The sequence below is a fragment of the Scyliorhinus torazame genome, chromosome 14, assembly GCF_047496885.1.
Source record: "Scyliorhinus torazame isolate Kashiwa2021f chromosome 14, sScyTor2.1, whole genome shotgun sequence".
NCBI classification, from domain to species: domain Eukaryota; kingdom Metazoa; phylum Chordata; class Chondrichthyes; order Carcharhiniformes; family Scyliorhinidae; genus Scyliorhinus; species Scyliorhinus torazame.
This window is the reverse complement of record NC_092720.1, coordinates 209,731,984-209,759,334: the sequence shown is the minus strand read 5'-3', so window position 1 is coordinate 209,759,334 and position 27,351 is coordinate 209,731,984. Positions and strand designations below refer to the sequence as shown.

The following is a 27,351-nucleotide window of genomic DNA, read 5'->3' as shown; positions in this document are numbered from 1 at the left end:
TCCCCCATGACGATGGCATTGCTGCATCTGCCTCAGTACTCAACACCGACAACTGCCAATCTCCAGACGCAATTCTACAACTCATCCGCTTCATCCTGGATTACAACGTCTTCACCTTTGACGACAAGTTCTTCAGCCAGACACATGACAGCCATGGGACCAAATTTGCACCTCAATACACGAACATCGTCATGTTACTTACAACACCAGGTTAAAGTCCAACAGGTTTGTTTCGAATCACTAGCTTTCGGAGCGCAGCTCCTTCTTCACCTCAAATCCAGCTCCCTCGCTCAATGACAGACACAAACAACATGTTGAGTTTCTGCTTCTTGGATTTAATGATGAACTGTGCAAATTTAGAGAAAAACTGTTTCTATTCCAGTGGTTCTCAGATTCTTTGGTTTGAAGAATCATTTTACAAATGTAATTGGACCCCTACACCACCGTGCTGCCCACAAACATTATCTGTTCATGTCGTACAGTTCACACATCATGTTCAATAGAGACAGACTGTCAAATCAGTATTCACAGCAGTGTCACATCATTTACATCTTTAAACTATCTCGAGGGAAGTCCTGTTTTAATGTAAAATAAAAACTCCCAGAAACAAGAGTTTGCTTCCCTCCAATTTTATTACAGATTACCCACTGGAACACTATTCTGGACAATCCTGGACAATATTCACAAACCTGTACAAACCCAGTCCAGTTGTCAGTGCCATTCAATCATATAAGGAAGTTACATTATTGAAACACGGTGAGAGTTTGAAGCGAGTCAAACTGACAGATTTACCACGATTACAAGAAACAAACCAACTGGAGATTAATATTAACAGAGAATGATGGAAATACTCAGCAGGCCCGGCAACTTGATAACGGCACTTACTCACTGCCTGAGCCCAAACTGAAGACAGCGAGTATCACAGCAGCAGCTGGTCTCCCACCTCCCCTCCCCTCCGACTGAAAGTCAATGTGAGACTCACGGCAGAAAACCATGACAGTGAAATGTCCATCACCGTGAAGAAGGGAGGGGATTCAGGAGTTTTGGAGCAGAAATATGGACAGCTGCTCAATACAGAACTAACACTGACTCCTGGGAATTTATACAAAATGGAACAGTTGACGTTTTTTCACTCCTCTCGCTCTCTCTCTTGTCTCTCGCTCTTTCTCACACAATCTGTAGAAATTGGACCTTCTGAAAAGAGACCTCAGTTTGAGAATCACTGAACTGATTCATCTCAAACACGGTGATCTATCGCCACCTTCCGCCTGTGGAGCAACATTACAGGCAGGAAGGTCACCGGCTTCCTGCAGTTCACAGCTCATTCTACCCAGTAAGTTCCTCTCTACAATTGAGATTCTATTTGTTTCTTCTCTCCCACTCCTTCTTCCCCCAGCCCTTAAAGGGATTCTTGTTGATATTTCAGTTCTGATACAGGGTTTAAACCCAGAATGTTAACCTGGTTTCTCTCCATACCTTTAAACACTCCAGGCAGTCAAATGTTTTGTTCATTTCCAACCCCTGGTTTGTGAGTGTTTCTGATTCTCCTGCCTGTTCCCTATTGAATTTGCTTCTATATACTTGTGAATTTTCCTTTGTACTTCCCTGGGTATTATTTAATTTTCCTGCTCTTGGATTTTCTCCTTTGTCATTTCCTTGCCATTGGTGATCAATCTCACCCTAGTTCCTCTTCCCTGTCCCTCTTAAAGTTCAATTTCCCACCTGGAGTCTCGGAGACCCTTAGTTTATTTCTGTCTGTGTTTTAATTTTCCATTGTCTCTGCGCTTTGATTATTCGCCATTATCTTGGGGTTTTTAATCTATTTTACAGGAATCTCTGGAAAAGTTACCGCGTGTTTGTTGCTCCTCACCGAGTAAGGAAACAAAAAACAAAATCACCAAAACATTATTGTCACTCAGCTGGAATCACCCTGAGCTCAGGAACCATTGGAACCATCCGCACCCCCTGTGACTCAGACCCACACCCAGCAGCTTACAGCTGGCAGGAGGCAGGGAGATGGTGTGAAATTATGGGATGGATGGGTTAGTGATCTTTAATCCCGCAGATTGTCAGCGGAGTCGAGTTTTTCCCGTCCTCATTCCATCCTGGACTGAAGAAGGGAAATATACTCGGAGTGAAAGTGTGGATGAAGGTGTGGAGATGGGACATGTTGTCTGCATTGTAAAATGACACCTGTCCACCTTCATAGTCCAGGAAAATCCCGATCTTCCGGGGATTCACACCCAGGTTGAGGGGGATATCAGATAGGGAAGCGGCGGCAAAATACCCTCTTTCAGGATTCAGCCTCACAATCCAGACTCAGGGATCAGGGAGGTTCCAATTTTCATGTTCACAGACTCTCGGGCCACTCCCAAACCCCATCAAGTCCTCTCCCCCACATCCACCTCCCAGTAATGTCTCCCTGATGTGTATGCCTCTGATCCCAAGACACAGAGGCAGGAATCAAATCTCTTTGGGGTGCAAGGAAGTGGCTGCCATTTATCTCTGGATCTTACGTTGGTCCGGTCCTCAGACAGGATGAGCCGGGGATTCGCTGTGTTCGCATCCAGAGTCAGAGAGGCTGGAGCTGGGAGAAAGTTGAAATAACACAGTCAGTGATTTAGAGAGTGGTAGTATGTATTGGGGGTCATGTGGGACTGGAAGCCCTAATGTCATTGGCTGACAGATCCCGGGTCCTGGTTGGCCGTTGACCTCAAGCTCCGCCCTGAAGGCGGAGTATAAGAAGCCGGAGTCTTCCCCCGCAGGCCAGTTTACTATCGAGCTGCAGGGGAACAGACATGCTTAATAAAGCCTCATCGACTTCACTCTATTCGTCTCATGGAGTCTTTGTGCGCTACAGGGAGCGAGCGAGAGGGAGTAGTAGAAAGGAGAAGGGATAGGCGAGGTAGAGAATAGCGAGGGAGAGGTCAAGTTGAGAGGAGAGCGATCAAAGTAGTAGAGCCAGAAAGTGGATAAAGGAAGTGAGCAGGAACCGAGGAAGTGTGAAAGAGAGGCAGAGAGGGGCGATGGAGAGCTGGATTGAGAGTTTGAAAGCAGTAATGAGAGCCGGAATGTGACAGGGAATGTAGTAGGATGTGAGAGATCAAGGTGGAGGAGGAGAGGGAGCAGGGAGAGGGCAGAGGTGAAAGAGAGAGCGGAGGGATAAATGCAAAAGTTAGAGCGCCTGAAAAAGAGAAAGGGGGAAGGTTAGCAACAGTAGGAGGGTGAGATAATGAGGCAGGGGATGGAAATGCAGGAGGGGGAAGGGCGAGAACATGAGGAGGGTAGGATTGGGGAGGGGGGGGGGGAAGTACAGCGGAATGATGAAGGAAGAGTGAAGGAGAGAAATGGGAGAAAGTGTGTAAAGGTGGAAGGGGCTGAGGGAGAGTGGGAGGAAAGAAGATAGAGAGTGGGATGGAAAGATGTTAGATTAAGCAAGAAGAAAGAGCTTGAGTGCTTGGCAGGGAGAGGGAAAGAGATTGGTGGAAGAGCAGATGTAACCAGACCAGAAGTTATACAGAGAGAGAGCATGTGTTGGTGTAACAGAGTGTGAGGAAAAGAGGAAAAAGAATGTACGGTTGGAGGGAAGGAAAGGGGAAAACAGGGAGCAATGTCAGTCAGGAAGACAGTGAGGGATAGGGAGTGGACACTGAGATAGCAGGGGAGTAGGAGAGAGAGAATGTGAGATGGATTAGAAATTGTGAAAAGGAGAGGGAAGGGGAAGATAATGTTTTAGGAGAGGGAACAGAGGAGAAGGAAAGAAAGAGTTGGAGAGAGCACAGTGGGGGTGAGGAGTGATGTTTCGATATCACTGCCCAGGTTGTACACAATCCGAGCCTGTAAGATACCAGAGAAAAACTACATTTCAAAAACACAAGAATTAAGAGGAGGACGCAATTTAGCCCCTTGAGCCTGCTCCACCATTCAGTAAGGTCAGGGCTGATCTGATTGAATATATTTCCTGACCCGGACTTCCGGGTGCGTCTATGCAGAGCTCGGTCGCATATTTGGTCGCTCCCGCTTGGAACGGACTTTTGGGCTCTTTTGCAGGGCCCCCACGGCATTTGTTTGACATTTCCCGGTGCGGCAAGAGGACTGCAACACTCCCCTGACGGTGTCCCCCAGGAGTGTTGTGTCTTTTGGCTGCCAGGCCCGGCAGAAGCAGTGGAAGATTTGGCTGCAACAGGATAAACAGCATTTGCAGCAGTTTGCAGCTTGCAAGCGGGGGAAGGGCAAGCTTAAAGCTGCAAACAGTCCTGAGGACCTTTATCAAAAGTGAATTCTAACAGCAGAGGGAACAACTGTGAAAAGATCTCACCAGGGCCACTGAAGAAGCGGGGACGAGGCTTCCTGTGGCGGCCATGGAAGAGTAGGTCACGCATTCGGCAATTCCCGTCTGGAATGGACACTTAGACCATTTTCAGGAGTTTCCACGGACATTTTGGGGCAAATTGGTGAAGCGAACACTGCCAAAAGGATTCCCTCTCGAGACTTTTGGGCTCTTTTCAGGGCCCCCAAGGGCACGTTTTCGACGTTTTCCGGTGTGGGAAGGAGTTAATAATAGTTCCCCGTCAGTATATGGCTTTAACTAGGAGCGGGGCGACAAAAAAGGTGGTGGTGGACCAGAAGAAGGGAGGGAAGAAGGTCAAAATGGCGGCGGGCGGAGACCAGGCAGCGTGGAGGCAGTGGGCGGAGGAGCAACAGGAGGGTATCCAGCGATGCCTCAGAGAGATTAAAAAGGACCTGCTAGAGCCAATGAAGGCTTCTATTGATAAGCTGCTGGAGACACAGACGGCCCAGGGGGTGGCGATCCGAGAAGCTCAACAAAAGATCTCTGACAATGAGGACGAGATCTCAGCCCTGGCGGTAAAGGTGGAGGCGCACGAGGCGCTCCACAAGAAATGGCAGGAGCGGTTCGAGGAGATGGAGAATCGGTCGAGGCGGAAGAATCTGCGGATTCTGGGCCTCCCGGAGGGGCTGGAGGGGCCGGACGTGGGGGCCTATATGGTCACCATGTTAAACTCGCTGATGGGAGCGGGGTCCTTCCAGGGGCCCCAGGAGCTGGAAGGGGCCCATAGAGTGTTGGCGAGGAGGCCAAAAGCTAACGAGCCTCCGCGGGCGGTGCTGGTGCCGTTCCATTGGTTCGTCGATCGGGAGTGTGTGCTCAGGTGGGCCAAGAAGGAGAGGAGCAGCAGGTGGGAGAACGCGGAGGTTCGGATATATCAGGACTGGAGTGCGGAGGTGGCGAAGGGGAGGGCCGGGTACAATCGAGCGAAGGCGGTGCTGCACAGGAAGGGGGTGAAGTTTGACATGTTGCAGCCGGCATGATTGTGGGTTACCTACAAGGGCCAGCACCATTATTTTGAGTCTCCGGAGGAGGCGTGGGCCTTTGTTCAGGCCGAAAAGCTGGACACAGACTGAGGGTCGGGATGGGCGATTGGGGACTGCGGTGGATATGTTATGCCTATTTTTGGTTCGTGGGGGGGGGCCTTTGCATTGTTTTGGGTTTCTTTTTCTCTGTGTTTTTCTCTTTCGGGTTGGGGAGGTTGGATGGGGCGGGTTGGGACTATTTTGGTTGGTGGCGGGGCCTGGTAGGTAGAGAGCGGGGGATTTTTTTCCCGTGCCGAAGACTGGGGGGGACGGGACCGGGGCGGGGAAGCGAGGATTGTTTCCCGCGCTTAGAACGGAGGGGGAGAGCCTGTGAATGGGGAGCGGGAGAGGAGGGTGTGCCACACAATGGGAGGAGTCGAAGGGGAGGCGGGAGTGGCCGGGGCCAGCAGGAGTCAGCTGACTTGCGGAAGTGCAATGGGGGGAGTAAACCAGCTAGGATGGGTCCTAGCCGGGGGGTGGGGTGGGGTGGGGGTGGGGGGGGGAATCGAGTTGCTGCTGCTAAGATCAAGGAGGAGCTGGAGCGAGTGGGGTGGGTCAAGACAGGGGTATGCCGCTGTGGGGAACGGGCCGGGTGTGGGGTGCGGGCGCCTGGCTGGCCGAGGAGGGGTCATGGCTAGTCGGCGGGGGAGGGGGGCGGGTAGCCCCCTAATCCGGCTGATAACCTGGAATGTAAGGGGACTGAATGGGCCGGTTAAGCGGGCCCGCGTGTTCGCGCATCTGAAGGGGCTCAAGGCGGATGTGGTTATGCTCCAGGAGACACACCTGAAGGTGGCAGACCTGGTAAGACTGAGGAAAGGGTGGGTAGGTCAGGTGTTTCACTCGGGGCTAGATGCCAAAAACCGAGGGGTGGCGATCTTAGTGGGAAAGAAGGTGTTATTCGAGGCTTCGAGCATTGTGGCAGATAATGGCGGTAGGTGCATAATGGTAAGTGGTAAGTTGCAGGGAGAGAAGGTGGTACTGGTCAATGTGTATACTCCGAACTGGGACGATGCGGGTTTTATGCGGCGTATGTTGGGTTGGATCCCAGACTTGGAAGTGGGGGGCCTGATAATGGGGGGAGACTTTAACACGGTGTTGGATCCTGCACTGGATCGCTCCAGGTCTAGGACGGGTAGGAAGCCGGCGGCGGCTAGAGTGTTGAGGGGATTTATGGACCAAATAGGAGGGGTAGTCCCTTGGAGATTTGCAAGGCCGGGGGCTAGGGAATTTTCATTCTTCTCACATGTCCATAAGGCTTATTCTCGAATCGACTTTTTCATTTTGAGTAAGGCGCTGATAGCGAGAGTAGAGGATACCGAGTATTCAGCAATAGCCATTTCGGACCACGCCCCGCATTGGGTGGACTTGGAGATGGGGGAGGAGAGGGACCAGCGCCCGCTGTGGCGCTTGGAGGTTGGGCTGTTGGCGGACGAGGAGGTGAGCGAGCGGGTCCGAGGAAGTATAGAGAGGTACTTGGAGACCAACGACAACGGGGAGGTCCGCGTGGGGATGGTATGGGAGGCACTGAAGGCGGTGGTGAGGGGAGAGCTGATCTCCATCAGGGCCCACAAGGAGCGGAGGGAGCGGGGGGAGAGGGAGAGGCTGGTGGGGGAGATGGTGAGGGTAGACAGGAGGTATGCGGAAGAACCTGAGGAAGGATTGTTGAGGAAGAGGTGCAGCCTCCAGGCCGAATTCAACCTGGTGACCACCAGGAAGGCGGAGGTGCAGTGGAGGAAGGCCCAGGGGGCGGTCTATGAGTATGGGGAAAAGGCAAGCCGGATGCTGGCGCATCAGCTTCGGAAGCGGGACGCAGCTAGGGAGATCGGGGGAGTTAAGGACAGGGGAGGGAGCGTGGTGCGGAGTGGGGTTGTCATCTATGGGGTCCTCAGGGACTTTTACGAGGAATTGTACCGATCCGAGCCCCCACGGGAGGAGGGAGGGATGGGCCGTTTCCTGGACCAATTGAGGTTTCCAAAGGTGGAAGAGGGACTGGTGGCGGGACTGGGGGCCCCGATTGGGCTGGAGGAGCTGATCAAAGGGATAGGAAGCATGCAGGCGGGGAAGGCACCGGGGCCGGACGGTTTCCCGGTCGAGTTCTATAAAAAATATATGGACCTGTTGGGCCCGCTGTTAGTTAGGACCTTTAATGAGGCAAGGGAGGGGGGGGCTTTACGCCCGATGATGTCCCGGGCACTGATCTCCTTGATCCTGAAGCGGGACAAGGATCCCCTGCAATGTGGGTCTTACAGACCGATTTCCTTGCTAAATGTAGATGCCAAGGTGCTGGCGAAGGTCTTAGCCACGAGGATTGAGGATTGTGTGCCGCAGATCATCCATGAAGACCAGACGGGGTTTGTGAAGGGGAGACAGTTGAACGCGAATGTGCGGAGGCTTTTGAACGTTATCATGATGCCGGCGAGGGAGGGGGAGGCGGAGATAGTGGTGGCGATGGACGCTGAGAAAGCCTTCGATAGGGTCGAGTGGGGGTACCTGTGGGAGATGCTGAAGAGGTTTGGGTTTGGGGAGGGGTTTGTCAGGTGGGTTAGGCTGTTGTACGAGGTCCCGATGGCGAGTGTGGCCACAAATAGGAGGAGGTCCGAGTACTTTCGGTTGCACCGAGGGACGAGACAGGGGTGTCCCCTGTCCCCCCTGCTCTTCGCACTGGCGATTGAACCCCTGGCTATGGCACTGAGAGAGTCAAGGAACTGGAGGGGGTTGGTGCGGGGTGGGGAGGAGCACAGGGTGTCGCTTTATGCGGACAACCTGCTGCTGTATGTGGCGGACCCGGTGGGAGGAATGCCAGAGGTAATGAGGATGCTTAGGGAATTCGGGGACTTTTCGGGGTACAAGCTCAATATGGGGAAGAGCGAGCTGTTCGTAGTTCAGCTAGGGGACCAGGAGAGGGGGATTGGCGAGCTCCCACTAAAAAGGGTGGAGAGGAGTTTCAGATATTTGGGGGTCCAGGTGGCCAGGAGCTGGGGGGCCCTGCATAGGCTTAACTTTACAAGGCTGGTGGAGCAAATGGAGGAGGAGTTCAAGACGTGGGACGCGTTGCCGCTGTCCCTGGCGGGTAGGGTGCAATCAATCAAAATGACGGTGCTCCCAAGGTTTTTGTTCCTGTTCCATTGCCTCCCCGTGTTTATCCCAAAGGCTTTCTTCAGGCGGGTTAACAGGAGTATAATGGGGTTTGTGTGGGCGCGAGGGACTCCGAGGGTGAGAAGGGTGTTCCTGGAGCGGAGTAGAGATAGGGGGGGGCTGGCGCTGCCCAACCTCTGTGGGTACTACTGGGCTGCCAATGCGACAATGGTGCGCAAGTGGGTGATGGAGGGGGAGGGGGCTGCATGGAAGAGGCTGGAGACGGCGTCCTGTGTGGGTACAAGTCTGGGGGCGCTGGCAACGGCGCCGCTGCCGCTCCCTCCAAGGAGGTATACCACGAGCCCGGTGGTGGTGGCGGCCCTCAAAATTTGGGGGCAGTTGAGGCGGCATAGGGGGGAAGTTAGGGCCTCGGCGTGGACCCCATTACGGGGGAACCACCGGTTCGCCCCAGGAAGAACAGGTGGAGGGTTTTCGGGGTGGCACAGGGCAGGCATACGAAAGTTAGGGGACCTGTTTGTGGACGGGAAGTTCGCGAGCTTGGGTGAGCTGGAGGAGAAGTACGGGCTCCCCCCGGGGAACACCTTCAGGTACTTACAGGTAAGGGCGTTTGCCAGACGGCAGGTGGTGGAATTCCCACGGCTACTGCCACACACAGTACAGGACAGGGTGCTCTCGGGGGGATGGGTGGGATTGGGGAAGATCTCGGAAACTTACCAGGTGATGCAGGAGGAGGAGGAGGCCTCGGTGGTGGAGTTGAAAGGTAAGTGGGAGGAGGAGTTGGGAGAGGAGATCGAAGAGGGGACGTGGGCAGATGCCCTAGGGAGGGTGAACTCTTCCTCTTCATGCGCGAGGCTCAGCCTCATACAGTTTAAGGTGCTGCACAGGGCACACATGACCGGGACAAGGATGAGCAGGTTCTTTGGGGGTGAGGACAGGTGTGTTAGGTGCTCAGTGAGCCCAGCAAATCACACCCATATGTTCTGGGCATGCACAGCGCTGGAGGAATTTTGGAAGGGCGTAGCGAGGACGGTGTCGAGGGTGGTAGGATCCAGGGTCGAACCGGGCTGGAGGCTCGCAATATTTGGGGTGGCAGAGGAGCCGGGAGTGCAGGAGGCGAAAGAGGCCGGAATTCTGGCCTTTGTGTCCTTGGTAGCCCATTCTTAGACTTTCTGGCAGAACGCTAGACATTGGTCAATGGCAGCAGCAGCTCGGCGGGGGGGGGGGGGGTTTACTTTATTTTTGTTTTTGTTATTTACATTGGAAGGGTCTGAGGGGGCGTATACACCTGTTGTCTTAAGTCGGGGTGTTAATGTTAATTTATTATTTAGGGGGGTGAGGGGTTTGGGGGGTTGCTTTTTTAGATTGTGTTTTGTACTTAACCCTGTTGGGTTCTTTTTTCTTTCTCATTTTGTTCTTGATATTTTATGAAAACCTTTAATAAAAATTATTTAAAAAAAAAAAAGAATATATTTCCTGACCCAGTCACCACTGCTCACTGGGGAAGAGAATCCCAAACACTAACAACCCTCTGACAGCAAACAAATTCTCCTAATCTCAGTCTCAAATGCCAGATCCCTCATTCTTAAACTGTCCCTTCATGCTCGACTCCTCCACAAGAGAAACATCCTCTCAGCATCCACCCTCTCAAGTCACCTCAGCGTTTTATATGTTTCAGTAAGATCACCTCTCATTCTCCTAAACCCCAATGGGTATCGGCTCAACCTTTCATCATAAGATAACCCCTTCATCCTAGGAATCAGTTGAATGAACCTTCTTTGAACTGCTTCTAATGTAATTGTATAATATAACACAAAAGGAGCCCAAAATGGTACACAGTACTCCAGATGTGGCCTCACCCAAGGCCCTGTACAGCTGCTGCAGCAACATAATTTTTATATTCGATTCGCCTTGCATCTCATTTACTTTCCTGATTGCTTGCTGTACCTGCTGACAAACCTTTTATGATTCATGTACCAGGACACCCAGATCCCTCTGTACCATGCAGTTCCTCTTTGCACGATGCCTGACCAGATCCCCAAATTCATAACATTCCTGAACAATAACCAGCAAATTTGGTTATGATATGGTTAAGGACTATTATATTTTTTGTTGGTAGATCTAGTAAGAGAATAAAATCATAAGATTCCATGGTTTGAACGAAACAAAATAGTTTGCTATTCAAGAGTCAACCAAAGGTAGAGGAGTCTCGAACTGGAGGGCATAGGTTTAAGGTGACAGGGGAAAGATTCAAAAGAGACCAGAGGAAAAATTTCTTCACACAGAAGGCTGTGAGCATCTGGAATGAGCTGCCAGATGCAGTGGTAGAGACGGGTACTATTTTTTTCCTTTAAAAAACAGTTAGACAGTTACATGGGCAGGCTGGGTATAGAGGGACATGGGCCAAATGCAGGCAAGTGGGACTAGCTTAGTGATAGAAATTGGGCGGCATGGACAAGCTGGGCCAAAGGGTCTGTTTCCATGCTGTAAACTTCTATGATTCTATGATTCTATGATAACTGAAGCATAGGATCCTTGCTGTTCTGTTCAATTGCTCTTTTCTTTGGAATACAGGGAATTGGTGAGACTCGACTTTGAATACTGTGTGCAATTTTAGTCTCCTGATTTAAGGAAGGATGCAAATGCATTTGAGACAATGCAAAGGAGGTTTACTAGTTTGACACCTTCAACGAGTGGTTTGTCTTGGGAGTATAGGTTGGAAAGGCTGGGCTTGTTGCCACTGGAGTTAAGAAGAGTGAGGGGTGACTTGATTGAAGTGTAAAAGTTCCTGAATGGTAATGACAAGGCGGACATTTAAAAGTTGTTTCCTCGTTATGCATGTCATTTATTAGGACCATTCTGGGCTGTGATCGGGATGAAAATCTGGTTGCTGTGGTTCAAACATCCATGTGCAGTAAATTGGACATCGATTTCAGAAGTGAACACTTGTTGAAAGACTTTGTAGAAGAATGTACGGTCAGAGAACAATTATAAATACAGAGGGATTGAGATTGGGGATTTTGAATTGGGGCGTATAAAATGTGAAAAGGAATTTAACAGGAGCTGACAGCACAGGAACAAGATCGGAGAGAGAAGACAGCCCTGCACGACTCCAGATTTAACTGGAAAACTTTCCAATTTCCACCCATTGATTGAAATTGCGGTATTGTTGTTTGTATAGAGCAGTTTGATCCATTTGTAGATTTTGGAGAGCATATTGACCATGTGGGTGTGTGATATTCTGTTAAAGGCCTTCTCCTGGTCCAGTCTCATGAGACAGGTGTCTACATCCTGATCCACATATAGGTGATTGTATCCCTGAGGTGCACAAGACTATCAGAGATCTTCCTTCTGGATACAGCAGAGGTCTGATCAAAGTAGATCACCAACTCTAGAGCAGACTTGACTCGATTGAAGACCTTGGACAGAATTCTGTTGCCCATGTTAAGCAGTTAAATGGGTCACCAATTTTGAATTCATCTCTCTCCTTCCACTTAAAGGTGAAGGTGATGATGCATTTTCTCATGGATTCTGAAATCTTGTCAGTCAGAAGCACACACTCAGACACTCCCAGCCGACCTGGACTGATCGAGTCCCACAGAGTCAAACACAACTGACCTGGTGAACTGTCACTTCCCTTCAAGGATCTGACATCTGTTGTCAGCTTGCCCAGAGTTGGTGGTTTTGTGTGCACTTTTGCTGTCTTTATCTGAGGAAGGATGTTCTTGCTATGGAGGGAGCGCAGCAAAGATTTACCCGGCTCATTCCTGGGATAGCAGGACCACCATATGAGGAGAGACAAAGTCAGTTAAGATTATATTCATCGGAGTTTAGAAGAGCGAGAGGGGATTTCATAGAAACTTATAAAATTCTTACAGGATTAGACAGGGTAGATTGAGAATAAATGTTCCTGATGATGGGGGAGTCCAGAACTAGGGGTCATATTTTGAGGGTAAAGGGGATCAACCTTTTAGGACTGAGGTGAGGAGAAATCTCTTCACGCAGAGAATGGTGAATCTGTGGAATTCGCTACCACAGAGAGTAGTTGAGGTGAGAATGTTACGTAATTTCAAGAAGGAATTGGATATAACTCTTGGGGCTAAAGGGATCAAGGGATATGGGTGTGTGTGGGGGAGGCAGGAACTTGATGATCAGCCATGATCTTAAAGAAAGGTAGAGCAGGCTCGAAGGGCTGAATGGCCTCCTCCTGCTTCTCTTTCCTATGTTTTTCTAGACTCTCCTGCGTACTGTCATCTAAGATCGGAGGACAGTAAGGAGAGTGATGCCGTGCTGTCTGTGGTCTTTGTGTCAAATAATCTGGCACAAAATGATTTGCTGATCATCAGTACATCAGACCGATGATGGCACTGAATCAGTTTCTTTCTTCAGGCTGTTGATCACAAGAGTTCTGTCCCTGTGATTGTCTCTCTATAACCTTTGGAATATGAAAAGTAAGTGGACTTGGGAATGGATGATTAATCTTGGGAGGTCTCTGCAGCAAAGAATGATTCATGATGACCCTTCAGACCCTCCTTGTTATCGACCAGGAGCAGTTTCTACATACTTTTCTGGAGTCATTACATTTACTTCTGTCTCTCTCTCTCTTTCACCTTCTGAACACCTTTGTTAAAACCTGCCTGGATCCTATTGGCTGAGGACAATTGGTTACCCCATGTTCCTTAAGGAATACGAGCTCCCCCAATGAGTGGGGGAGAGGGGTGATGCCAGAGAGGGAACCCAGTGGTGAACTGCTGGTATTTTGTACATAGTGTTTTAAATAAAGTTACTTTCTGTTTGACTCTACAAACTCGTGCTGGATTCTTCATGGTCCTCAGAAAAGCCTTTGAGGAAAAGCAACCTCTTGATGTTTCCTTTGACTGCTTCCCACCAGGCATCTTGGGTTTCCTAGGCACCCACCTTTTTGCAATGCAGTTCCTTGATGTTTTCTGGAGAATTGTGACAAATTGTCATGTCTGTCTTGGGCCAAATTAGGTGATGAAGCGAGTTGTGAGGGTGATTCAAAGAGTTTGTAAAGGGATATGGAGAGGTTAAGTATGTAAGAAAAATTGGCATCTAGCATTTAATGTGGGAAAATGTGATGTTGTCCACTTTATCAAGAAGAATTGAAAAGTAGAATATTACTTAATTGGAGAGAAATTTCAGAATGCTGGAGTACAGGGGGAACTTGTACATTAAATCACAAAAGGTGAGCACAATAGACAAAAATTGGTCCATGGGTAGGCCATTTATTTCCACGAACCTGCTACACCATTCAATAGGATTGCGGCTGATCTTATTGTGGCCTCAACTCCACCCTATCTCCCCGTGCAGGTACAAAAATCATTAGGAAACCAAATGGAACACTGCTCTTTATTATAAGGCTGTACAGGACATTGGCGAGAGTAAAAGTACTGTTTTGGGCTGCTTACTTGCCTTCCTAGTTTGGGGTCACTCAAGAAATCAACCCCAGTCAATCCAAACTGCTGTATCACCCTCCCTTTTTGAAATTTCATGTTACCCTACTTTGTTGCAAACACTGACTTGTGTGAAAACTATGAATGTTCATCTTCTCTGTACTTTTGAATCTTGAATAGAACATAGAACAGACAGTGCAGAAGGAGGCCATTCGGTCCATCGGGTCTGCACTGACCCACTTAAGCCCTCACTTCCACCCTATCCCCGTAACCCAATAACCCCATCTAACCTTTTTGGTCACTGAGGACAATTTATCATGGACAATCTACCTAACCTGCACGTCTTTGGACTGTGGGAGGAAACCGGAGCACCGGGAGGAAGCCCACGCAGACACAGGGAGAAGGTGCAGACTCCACATAGACAGTGACCCAGCGGGGAATCGAACCTGGGACCCTGGCGCTGTGAAGCCGCAGTGCTATCCACTTGTGCTACCGTGCTGCCCACCACTTTGGTAGGATCCCTTGGTGTCCTCCCTTTTTCAGTGCAGACTCATCTCCTCACGATTAAGGAGTCCCATATTAGCTGCCTTTTAAGACATTCTCTTCAATGTTCCCAGATCTTCCCGATAATACATTTTAAGGGTCCTTCCTGATGGGTCCTTCCTGATTCCCTTATTTCCCCTTTCTATATTTATGGCGAAATCATTTTTGATCCATGGATGCTCAATAGACATATATCTTTCAGTCAAGCAGCAGAGAGAAGAAAGAATTCAAAAAGTTGCAACATAAGGTGCTGCAAGCTTTGGACAGCAAGACCCAGACTTCTCAGCACCCAAGAGATGGGATGGAACACGATGCAATTGATTGGCTAGTGGCCAATGAATCGAACAAAAGGTCTTATTCTGCCTGATAACAGGTGGTGATTGGATCCTACTCGAGTGGAATGATTATCAGAGGCCCAAGGAGCTCGGTATGAATCCTGAACACTCAGGGGAACTAACTCCTCCTCTCACACGCTCTCTCGCTGTCCAGAAAAGCTGTGATTGCCTGCATTTCTGAAACTGACCTGAATGAGTCTATAGTGAAAACCATGACACTGCAAATGGAGACCTGGAGCTGACAGCTTACTTTGAAGGAAAATCTGCTTAAAAGATAACTATCTGGAACAAAGACTCTTTTTCCTTCTATTATTTTCACCCCTCTCCTTATATAGAGGGTGGAGGCACATCAAAGTGGAGGAGTAAGAATTAGATAATAGTTACCCTGTTGTATTTGCTGCAGATTTCATTATAGCTCGTATTCCAAATTAAAAGCAATTGTGTTTAAATTTACAAGCCTGGTGACTGTAATAATTGGGCAGTCAATGGCCAAAGACTTTTGGGTATTTTACTCAGAATTATTGGTTACTTAAATTGTGTTGCGACTCCGGGTCAAGTGGGGCTGCGATTGGCCGTGCACTAGCCCAGGGTGTCATGACAACATTGATAAAAGGTTTCACAGAATTTCAAAAGCAGATTTGTCCAGTCTCACGAAATTGGGTTTCCCATTCAGAGATTGGTCCTCTATTCCTCTTGTTGTACAATCCCTTTACTATTTTAACACACAGCGCTGATGGTTTTAAACACTTTTACAGAGGAACCCACAAAAAGTAAAATATGAGAATGGAGAGGCTCCAGGGATTAATAACTGGAAATGTGAACATCTCATCCGGCACCTTGGAGACCCGTTTGTCCATTCCCAAGTGGATTTATAATCAGGAAAATTAATATCTGAGTTTTACCTGGGTTAATGGAGTTTATCATTTCTCTCCACATTGTGTACTGTAATGGGCCTTTGAACTTTCCAATGGGTAGGGCGGCAGCATATACTGAGAGTGACGGATCGGCATCACTCATCCTGTAAATATTGAACAGTTCGTCAGAAATCATTCCTTGTTCGAAAATGTAATTTCTGTGAGAAATTATTTGAACTATCGACCTGTCCCACCATTCCCATCTATTAGCACTTTTCACATGAGTGAAAGTAAAATGTTTTGTAACTGAGCAAAAGAGAAGGAGCAGAGAATGGAAAATGTCCAGAAAAAGATTCATAGTCTGATAACCGATTAGTTACCAATACATCGCCCACATTGAGAAGATACACACAATCCTCTCTGAGCTGCTCTAATTCTGGCCTCTTGACTATTTTTGATTTTAGTTGCTCGGCTATTGGTAGCATGGCCTTCAGATGTCGGTGCCACAAATTCTGGGAATTCTTCCCTAATTATCGTGCCTTCTCCATTTCTCATTTTCCTTTCAGACAAGGTTTAAATCTCGTTCAGTCATCTGAGTTAATATCTCTTATGTGGCTCGGTCTCAGTTTTTTGTTTTCTAAGTTCTAATACTCCTGTTCAGCACTTTGGGACTTTTAAAATGGTAAAGGCGCTATAAAGATACAAGTTGTTGTTGTGGTTGTTATTGGGACAGAGCAAGGTTGTATTATAATATAAAAATAGAACCCGCTTCTCCTTTAAGGTGAAGCTCTCTCCGGCCTGTCAGGTGCTGTGAAGGTGTTTGAATGACCCACACCTTTGAAATATAGACTGTGTGCCTCTCTCAGGGTCAGTCAGAAGGTCACTACATCACAGGCAGATTGCAGCTTGTAAATCATCACTGCAGGTCCTGGAACATGGCTGTGTTATTTAGATGTCACCATGTCAATTAATACAATATTAGAGTACAGATATTGATCACTGTATTAAAAGTTATTACAATGAAAACACTCATTTGGGAATCATGAAATGAGTTATGGTCACCCAACTAATAAATCTTTAAAATGTAATTTGGAACTGAAAGCAGGAGGGAAATTCACAAAAATCCAAAACACAATTCTGAGTTATTTAAAAAAAATCAAACTCTGCAGAGTTCGAGTAAAGAGCATGTCCTACCTTCTCTTCCGAGAAACTCCCACCTGAAATAAATAAATCACAAACAATGAAGATGATGGTAACAGATTTGAGGAGGAGATAGACAGGATGGTAAAATGAAACACACGGACAGATGTGATTTCACAAGGACCGGACGTGGAAAGTGATTCATTTGGATGCAAGAATGAGAGAGACAAAATAAACTAAATACCATAATTTCTTTTACTTATTTATTTTTTTAAATTTACAGTACCCCATTCATTTTTTCCAATTAAGGGGCAATTTAGCATGACCAATCCACCAAGCCTGCACATCTTTGGGTTGTGGGGGCGAAAGCCACGCAAACACGGGGGAAATGTGCAAACTCCACACGGACAGTGACCCAGAGCCGGGATCAAACCTGGGACCTCAGTGCCATGAAGCAGAGTGCTAACCACTGCGCCACCGTGCTGCTCTTAAATACCATAATTTAAAAGAAATAAAAGAACAGAGGGATCTGGAGGATTGTGTTCACAAATATTCAAGATAATTGTAAAAAAAGAGGAAAAATTATTTTACCAGTGAAATTTAATGATCTGGAATGTGCTGACTGAAATTCTGGAGAAAACAGATTCATTGGTAATTTTCAAAAAGGATTTGGAGATATATTCGTAAATGAAACAATTTCCCCTCCAGGGTGAAGAGACGGGGCAGTGGAACTAATTGGAGATCTCTTTCACTGACCGAGCACAGACAAGATGGAGAGAATGGTTTCCCCCTGTGCTGTAGAATTGATGATATTATTAAGTGATCTTTGTGTCAGATACTGGAACTCAACATCAATCCCGCTCACAGACACAGTGGGCGGGATTCTCCTTTCCTGAGACGAAGTGTTGATGCCAACACTGAATTCATGGACTTTCATGACAGAAAAACTGGCACCACATCTGGATCGATTCCGCTACTATTAAGGGGCCAGCACTGTGCCGGGTGAAACACAATTGATTCCAATGAAAAATGGTGTAGGATTCGCTGGGTCCGTATTTGACATTCAGGAGGCTGACAAGCTGCAGCCACGCAAACACATTACACTTTCCACACAGAGTTATCCCAGCCAAAAAGATGGCACTGGTTGTGCTGGAGCATGCCCTCACAGCGATGGGTCAACTGGGGCCAGACGGCACCTGGGGGGACACCTATAAGACCCCTGGCATAAGTTCAAAGTGGGCTCTTAGTGGTGTGCGCAGCTGCATGGCTGCCTTGCCGGCAGGAATGGAGTTCTGTGCGGGTAGTCGGCGTGGTCGGTGGTGGTCCCAAGATAGCGGCCCCCGTCGTGTCGGGCGGCGTTGAAGATGGCGGCCAAGATGGCGACCTCCATGAGTTGCACACGGCGGGCCTGGTTGAAGATGGCGGCCACCATGAGTCGCACGTGTCGGGCGGAGTTAAAGATGGCGGCCCCCACGGATAGCACGAGGCGGATGACGCATCAGAAGGGGGCGGTACCGGCAGGCACGCAGCCACGCCGTGGTGCCTGTGAGTCTGAGAGTCGGGCCTGCGATTTTGGAACTTTGGGACGGGCCAAGCAGACTTTGGCAAAATGTCCTTTCTTGCCGCAGTTGCTGCAGGTCATGATCCGAGCTGGGCAACGCTGCCTGGGGTGCTGGTTCTAACCACAGAAATAGCAAGATGGCCCCCCGGGTTGGGAGGGCAGCTGCGTGGCACAGGCCTGGGGCACCCTCGGGTTGGGTGATGGCCGTGCCTCCGGCGCCCACGAGGATATTGCGTGGTCGGAGGGGAAAGCATTTAGGCTCTGACAGGCTACCTCTAATGAGGTGGATAGTTTTACCGTCTCTTCTAGGTCGAGGGTGCCCTTTTCGAACAGGCGCGTTCCGGATAGCGAGTTCCATGTGATGCAAGGCGACGTCTCTGTAGTTACAGTTCCGAGCGAGTACCCTCAGGTCACGTAGATATTCCTCCAGCGATTCCGTGGGGCGTTGATGATGTGTGGTGAGGAGATGCCGCGCAAACACTTCGTTCACCAGCCTCGCGTAATGTCTTTTCAGAATCACGACCACGTCTGTTTACGTGGTCGCGTCCTCGATTAATATAAAGATTCTGTGGCTCACCTGGGCGTTGAGGAGACTCAGCTTGTGTGCCTCGGTGATGGCGGGCGAGGAGGAGGCGCCGAGGTAGGCCTCAAAGCAGCGGAGCCAATGTGAGAAGATTCCTCTGGCTTCAGCTGCCTGTGGGTCGAGTTCCAGTCAATCAGATTTGAGGGCAGCTTCCATTGCGATATCTTAGCTTATTGAATTGCTGCGACCATCAGTTCACATGAGACGATTAGTAGAAGTGAACAGTGGTTTTAATAAGCTAGATCTGTGCCTGCCAGTGACTGCTCTGTACTGAGTACTGCCTACAGGCTGCAGGTTTATATACCACCCCCGAGGGGGCAGAGCCACAGGTGGAGCCCACAGGGGCATCAATATAATACAGTACAATACAGTGGTGAATTGCAGTAGCAAAACGTTCACCACATTTAGAAAAAAGAAAGTCAGCCATAGGGGTTGTTTAGCACAGGGCTAAATCACTGGCTTTGAAAGCAGACCAAGGCAGGCCAGCAGCACGGTTCAATACCCGTATCGGCCTCTCCGAACAGGCACGGGAATGTGGTGACCAGGGGCTTTTCACATTAACTTCATTTGAAGCCTACTTGTGACAATAAGCCATTTTCATTTCATATTGGAGGAGAGATTCCACTTCAAATCTTCCTTCATCACTTGTTGTTTCTCTGGGTTTAGGTCTTTAACACATGTCAGGAAGAGGAAATATCCCAATAGTGTCCCACCCTGCCCTGCCCCTCCGTACTCTGAAAACTATCCAGTGAGCGCTCCTCTCCACTTCCCATCCCTCAGACACTTCCATGTTTGTGTTGCAATTGCTCATTTTATTGCATGAACTGCAAGTTGGCTCACTCACCTGCTGTGTGACACCGTATCAAATGCAAGTCCATGTACAGCACATCAGAAGCATTATCCTCATAAATCTATTATACCTCAAAAAAAACCTCCAGCAATTAGTTAAACAGCCAACAATCCCGTGATGGCTTTTCTTAATTTACCTGCATTTGGTTATTCTTGGGTGGTAAGTGGCTGCCGCATTTCCCCCTGTCAAGACAGGCTTTCCAGGTTTCTGGAATTTCTGGAATAAAGCAGACATTCCTGGAAATACCCCTTGACTCTTCTGGGGAGAGAAACCGTTAACATGTCTGGTTGATGATCTTTCATTCGCCAATTATTTTTCTCATTGGGACTATGTGAAATTGGTGAATTTGCAGATATTTTTAAAATGCAGAAGCAGGAGAACAAGTGGGAGAAAGAAGTTGTTCATCAGTATACTGGAGATGACCAAATCTAAAATGGAAGCAGCTTTTTCCCCAATTGTTCTCATTGCTGATTATTCAAGTGTAAATTTTCCGAGGACCAATGTAAGAAGCTGGACAGGAGGGTAACAGGAGAAATACATTCCAAACATATATCAAAAACATTTAATTCAAAGGCCATCAAGTAAGGGTGATGTACCTAATGTAGCAACAACCCCAGTGAATTATTACATCAACATAAAGCTGTGTGGCAACTTCAACCACAAAATAATCTGCAGACCATCAAAATGAAACTGACCAATGATTAATGTCAGTCATATTAACAGATTCTGACATTGAAAATTTCTCATTGTTGCTGCCGGGTGGCTCAGAGAATGAACGAATCAGAGGCTTGATCTCCTTTGCGTTGTACCAGTCTTGGGGGTCATAGTACCACTGCAGTTATTTGAATGCTTAATTTGGGAATTAATTTTGCGCTTCTGGATAATGAGGTAGAAATACGACCGTGTTTTACCTGTTTTATTGGTTGAAACAGTTGCAATGAGAACTAACATCTGATGCCTATCTGAATCTTTACCTCTACCCAGAGTTCTAGTTGACATTTACCTTTACAACACATTCAAAAACAGATCATTTGGTCATTATCACATTGCTGTTTGTGGGGCATTACTGTATGCAAATTGTTGGTGGTGGCTTCCTACATTTCAGAAGATGTGATAGTTCAATATCATAGAATCATAGAATTTACAGTGCAGAAGGAGGCCATTTGCCCATCGAGTCTGCACCGGCTCCTGGAAAGAGCACCCTACCCAAGGTCCACACCTCCACCCTATCCCCATAACCCAGTAACCCCACCCAACACTAAGGGCAATTTTGGACACTATGAGCAATTCAGCATGGCCAATCCACCTAACCCGCACATCTTTGGACTGTGGGAGGAAACCGGAGCACCCGGAGGAAACCCACGCACACACGGGGAGGATGTGCAGACTCGGCACAGACAGTGACCCAAGCCGGAATCGAACCTGGGACCCTGGAGCTGTGAAGCATTTGTGCTATCCACAATGCTACCGTGCTGTGGTATACTTAATTCACTGTCAATGCTTTGGGATGTAAGGATGATGGATATTAATATAAATACATTTTTCTTTATATTTTCATTTACATTCAATCAGCTTCATGTTTTAAAATTGTAATTGTGTTTCAGTTTTTGACTTTAAAAGATTGATTCTGAGGAATTCAACAGAAATCAAAATGCATCTTTGTGACTGAACGTTGAAACTGTCTTATTTTTGTGTTGTCTCCATATATCCTTGCTAATCTGTTAGGGGCTGGTTTAGCACAGTGGGCTAATAGCTGGCTTGTAAAGCAGACCAAGGCCAGCAGCACGGGTTCAATTCACGTACCAGCCTCCCCGAACAGGCGCCGTAATGTGGTGACTAGGGGCTTTTCACATTAACTTCATTAGAAGCCAACTTGTGACAACAAGCAATTTTCATTTCATTGAGTTTTAATTTTAATTATCCGATGATTCATCGTTGACAAATATTGATGACAGTGATTATATTTTATTCAGCACAGAGACTTGACATGGTACAATATCCAAGCAGTAGTTACAATGCATAATTGAGAATTACATTAGATGGTTTATGCATTAGGTTAAGGTTGTGGTAACACGTGCCTGCACCCCTGGCCTGCACCCGTGGCCTGCACCCCTGGCCTGAACCTCTGACTCACCCTCCAAATGTCTCCTGAAATTTTCTAAACTTTGATAAGAAGGCATCTCCCCTCCTTTCATAACTCTTTCTATGATTCAAAGCAACTTCGTTGACCTATAGCCAACACCTTGTTGTCCCTTATCAGGGTACCACTTACACAAAGGCTCAGGATTTGGCCTAATGACACCTAATATCATTGGTTTGCCTGTTGTTCAAGCTGTTCTCCATGCAGCTGTGGCAATACAAAGGGGCGTGTTTTGCATAGTAGACATGTATTGCACTTAATGGTCCAATGATTCCTTCCTGAGACAAATTTTCTTTTTTATTCCAAACACAATCAATGACATCAATTCCACATCCAATCAAAACATAGTATTCAGTTTGTACATTTTCCCCCTTTAGTCCTCTCTCTCACCCCCACCTGCAATACTTCCTCAGGAAACTAAGGAAATTCGGCATGTCCACATTGACTCTTACCAACTTTTACAGATGCACCATAGAAAGCATCCTATCGGGCTGCATCACAGCCTGGTATGGCAACTGCTCGGCCCAGGGCCGCAAGAAACTTCAGAGAGTCGTGAACACCGCCCAGTCCATCACACAAACCTGCCTCCCATCCATTGACTCCATCTACACCTCCCGCTGCCTGGGGAAAGCGGGCAGTATAATCAAAGATCCCTCCCACTCGGCTTACTCACTCTTCCAATTTCTTCCATCGGGCAGGAGATACAGAAGTCTGAGAACACGCACGAACAGACTCAAAAACAGCTTCTTCCCCACTGTCACCAGACTCCTAAATGACCCTCTTATGGACTGATTTCATTAACACTACACCCTGTATGCTTCATCCGATGCCAGTGCTTTTGTAGTTACATTGTATATGTTGTGTTGCCCTGTTCTGTATTTTCTTTTATTCCCTTTTCTTCTCATGTACTTAATGATCTGTTGAGCTGCTCGCAGAAAAATACTTTTCACTGTACCTCGGTACACGTGACCATAAACAAATCCAATCCAATCCAATCCAACCTCCCCCACAAGATGAACAGCTCCACAAATATTGTCATTAATAGCCTCCACCGTACCTAGAAGCCCTCTTCCAATCTCCTGAAGGTGAATTTGACCATTGCCAGCCTGAGAAACGTATATAAATCCCCCAGCCAAGCTACAACCCCCATTGGTATACCTGACCTCCAATTCAAAAGAATCCATCGCTGGGCAATCAGAGAGGCAAAGGCTTTGACATCGGCCTCCTTTCCCTCCTGTAACTCCAGCACCTCAAAAGGTCACCACCATAGATTCCAGCCTCATCTCAACCCTACTACCCTCGATAGCATCCTGAACACCGCCTCTCAATAGCTCTCCAGCCCCTCACACCCCCAGAATATGCGGAGACAACTTCTGCCGTGAACCAAGGCATCAGTGCTTCCTTACTCCGGATCATGATTCAGTTCAGGTCCCCAGCTCACATTCCCATGGCAATGCAGCTGCCTTTGCTGGCTCTTTCGTTTATATATCTGCTGTTGTACAGTCATTACTGCACAGAGAGAGGCCATTCAGCCCATTGCGTCCAGGCAGCCTCCCCTTGGAGCAATCCTCAATCAGTCTCATTCCTCACCTCTATCCATCAGGTTTTGTAGTTTTAAATTTTTGGGGTTTTCACGTCCTGGGCACACTTATTTCCCTCAAATACCCATTCAATTTCCATTTGAAATCATTGATCATCTCCAGTTCCACTACTCTCGTAGACAATGGGTCCCAAGGTCATTGCCACACACCGTAAAAGAGATTTCCTCACGTCACCTCCCCCGCTCCCTATCCTGTATCTCTTGCCCAATATTTAAATCTGAGTCCCCCAGTCCTTGTACCTTGACGATGTTTCCAAATATCATTACTTCGTACCCTTCTTAAAATCTTTATTTTCGAATGGAGAACAACCCCACCTTCTCCAAACTCATCTGCTCGCTCAAATCCCTCACCACTAGAACCATTCTGGACATTTATTCTCCGTCCACTCACATCTTTCCTGAAGTGCAGGGATCAGAACTGAATGCTCTAGTTCTGGTCTAACTTTGCATTTCATTGGACATTTTTAAAAATTAATTTACCGGCTGCGGGTGTTGCTGGTAAGGCCAGCATATATTGCCCATCCTGGTTGCCCTTCAGAAAGTGGTGGTGAATTGCCTTCTTGAACCACTGCAGCCCATGAGGTGTGGGTACATCCACTGTGCTGTCAGGGAGAGGGTTCCAGGACTTTGCCCCAGCAACAGTGGAGGTACAGCGATATATTTCCAAGTCAGGATGGTGAGTGACTTGGAGGGGAACCTCCAGATAGTGGGGTTTCCAGGCACCTGCTGCTCTTGTCCTTTTGGATGGTTGTGGTCATGGGTTTGGAAGGTGCTGCCGAAGGAACCTTGGTGATTTACTTTAGTGCATCTTGTAGATGGTACACATGGCTCACACTGTTCAACAGCGATGGAGTGTTTGAATATTTGTGGAAGGGGGAGCAATCAAGCGGGCATCTTTGTCTTGGATGGTGTTGAGTTTTTGAGTGTTGTTGGAGCTGTGCTCATCCTGGCAAGTGGAAAGTATTCCATTACACTCCTGACTCGTGCCTTGTGGATGGTGGACAGGCTTTGGGGAAGGTCATGAAATTAGTTATATGTGCAAGATTCCTACCTTTGACCTGCCCTGGTAGCCACAATATTAATATGGTTAGTCCAGTTCAGGTTCTGACCAAGGGTAATCCCAGGATGTTGATTGTGGGGGATTCAGCGATGGTAATGCCATTGAATGGACAATGTATGGTGGTTAGATCCTCTCTTGTAGGAGATGGTCATTGCCTGCCACTTGTATGGCGTGAATGTAACTTTTCCCATTACCTCTCTTTTAATTTTATCACTTCTGCTACCACCCCCATTTTTCTCTGATTATAGACATCTGCAAGGCATAAAACTGATTTAGATTCATTTAACAGTGAAACAATACAATATTAAAACAAAACAACAGCTTATATTTGTATAGCTCATTTAGCGGAATAAACATTCCAAAACACTTCACAGGAGCATCATCAAAAGAAACACTTCTGCACTGTAAACTCTATAACCGAGCCGCACTGGAGATATTAGGTCAAAACAGATATATATGGTTAGCTATATATTAACAGGTATATTTTATAATTACACATTTATCCTACTAACTACAGCAATATTCGGATGACTCGATACCATAACACCATGACCACAGAAAAAAATGTATTGGTCGCATCTCTCCGTAGTGCTAGGACCCCAATTGTTCACATTATATATTAATACACATGGATTTTACAGTGCAGAAGGAGGCTATTTGGTCCATCGGGTCTGCATTGGCCCTTGGGAAGAGCACCCTACTTAAGCCCACATCTCCACACCATCCCCGTAACCCCACCTAACCTTTTGGACACTAAGGGTGAATTTAGCATGGCCAATCCACCTAACCTACACACCTTTGGACTGTGGGAGAAAACCAGAGCACCCGGAGGAAACCCAAGCAGACACGGGAAGAAAGTGCAAACTCCACACAGACTGTCACCCGAGACTGGAATTGAACCTGGGACCCTGGAGCTGTGAGGCAGCAGTGCTAACCACTGTGCCACCAGGCAGATTTGGACGAGGGAACAAAATATAGTATCTCCAAATTTGCTTTTTGTTTGAGATTTAAGAAATAACCAAATTCTACCAAATCTTACAGAAATATTGTCTGATAACAGCATTTGGAAGCAAATATGTTGCACAGATTCATGCCAAACAAAGTCATTTCCTGCCATATTCTGGTTGTGGAGCAACATTAGAGGCATGAGGCTCACGGGCTTCCTGTAATTCACAACGCATGTCAATTAATTTCTTCAACCACCCACCTGAAGCACCCCTCGGGAGACGTTGTGGAATTATGGGATGGTTCTGCTTGGGACCTTTAATCCCGCAGATCGTCAGCGGTGCAGAGTTTTTCCTGTCGTCGTTCAATCCCGGACCGAAGAAGGGAAAGATTCTCTCAGTGAAAGTGTGGGTGAAAGTGTGGAGATGGGACATGTTGTCCGCATTGTAAAATGACACCTGTCCCCCCTCATAGTCCAGGAAAACCCCAATCTTCCTGGGATTCACACTCAGGGTGAGGGGGGTCTCAAAGGGATACGTGGAAGCAACATAGTCCCAACCATTTTTCAGCCGCATCATCAAGTATCCCGACTCAGGGCTCGGCTCAGTTCTCCCTTTCCTGTTCACAGACTCTCGGGCCACCCCGAGCCTCCAGCAAGTCTTCTCCTCCACCCCCACCTCCCAGTAATGTCTCCCTGATGTGAATCCCTCTGATCCTAGAACAAAGGTCCAATAATCAAACCTTTCTGGGTTGTTGGGGAGCTGCCGCAGTTCAACTTTGAACCTGACACTTGTCCGGTCCTCAGACAGGAAGAGCCAGGGACTTGCTGTGTTCGGATCCAGAGTCAGAGAAGCTGGAGCTGGGGAAAGTTAAAATAACACAGTCAGTGCCTGTCAACCTATAATCTGTGACCTCTTGTTCTAAATTGCTTCACAAGGGGGAACATTTAGTCTATGTTTACTTTATCAATCCATTTAGTATTTAATGTACCTCATCCTTCTAAACTCCAGTGAGTATGAGCCCAAACTGGTTAATCTTTCCTCATATGTCAACTCTTTCATCCAGGAATCAATCTGGTGAACTTCTTCTAAACTGTCTCCAATGCCACCACATTCTTCCTCAAATAAGGAGAGTAAAACTGGACACAATACTCCTGACGTGGTCCCACCAACACCCTATACAATTGCGATACCACTCCCTACTTTTATACTCCAGTCCTTTTGCAATAAACACAAACATTCCATTTGCCTGTTTAATTACATGCTGTACCTGCATACTAACCTTCTGTGATTCATGAACAAAGACACCCAGATCCCTCTGCCCAGACACATTTTGAATCTGCTTTCCATTTAGGTAAGAATTTGCCGTTCGATTTTTTCGGCCAAAATGGATAACCTGACACTTATCCACATTAAACTCCATCTGCCAAATTTTGGCCCAATCTCTTAGCCTATCTATAACCGTCTGTAAAATATTTATCTCCTCTTGACTGCCTGCTTTCCCACCTATTTTAGTATCATCTGCAAATTTTGCTCTGTTACACTCTGTCCCTGCTTGCACAACATTTAAATAAATTGTAAACAGTTGAGGTCCCAGGGCTGACCCCTGCGATACCCCACTAGTTACAGTTCTCCAGCCAGAGAAGGACCATTTATCCCAAACCTCTGCTTTCTGTCAGTCAGTGAATCCTCAATCCAATCAAGTACTCTACCCCCAATCTCCTGCAATCTCACCTTCTGGATCAGTCTTTTATTCAGTAACTTGTCAACACCTACTGGAAGTCTAGATTTACCATATGCACAGGTTCCCCATTATCCACCTTGCTGGTTACGTCCTCAAATAACTCCAGCAAGTTTGTCAAGC

General features: G+C 47.5%; 1 pseudogene; it reads right to left on the bottom strand.

The window, feature by feature from the left end:
- Positions 1–228: 228 nt before the first annotated feature.
- The window catches only part of LOC140390439 (zinc-binding protein A33-like), a 42,868-nt pseudogene continuing 15,745 nt past the window's right edge, over positions 229–27,351 (bottom strand).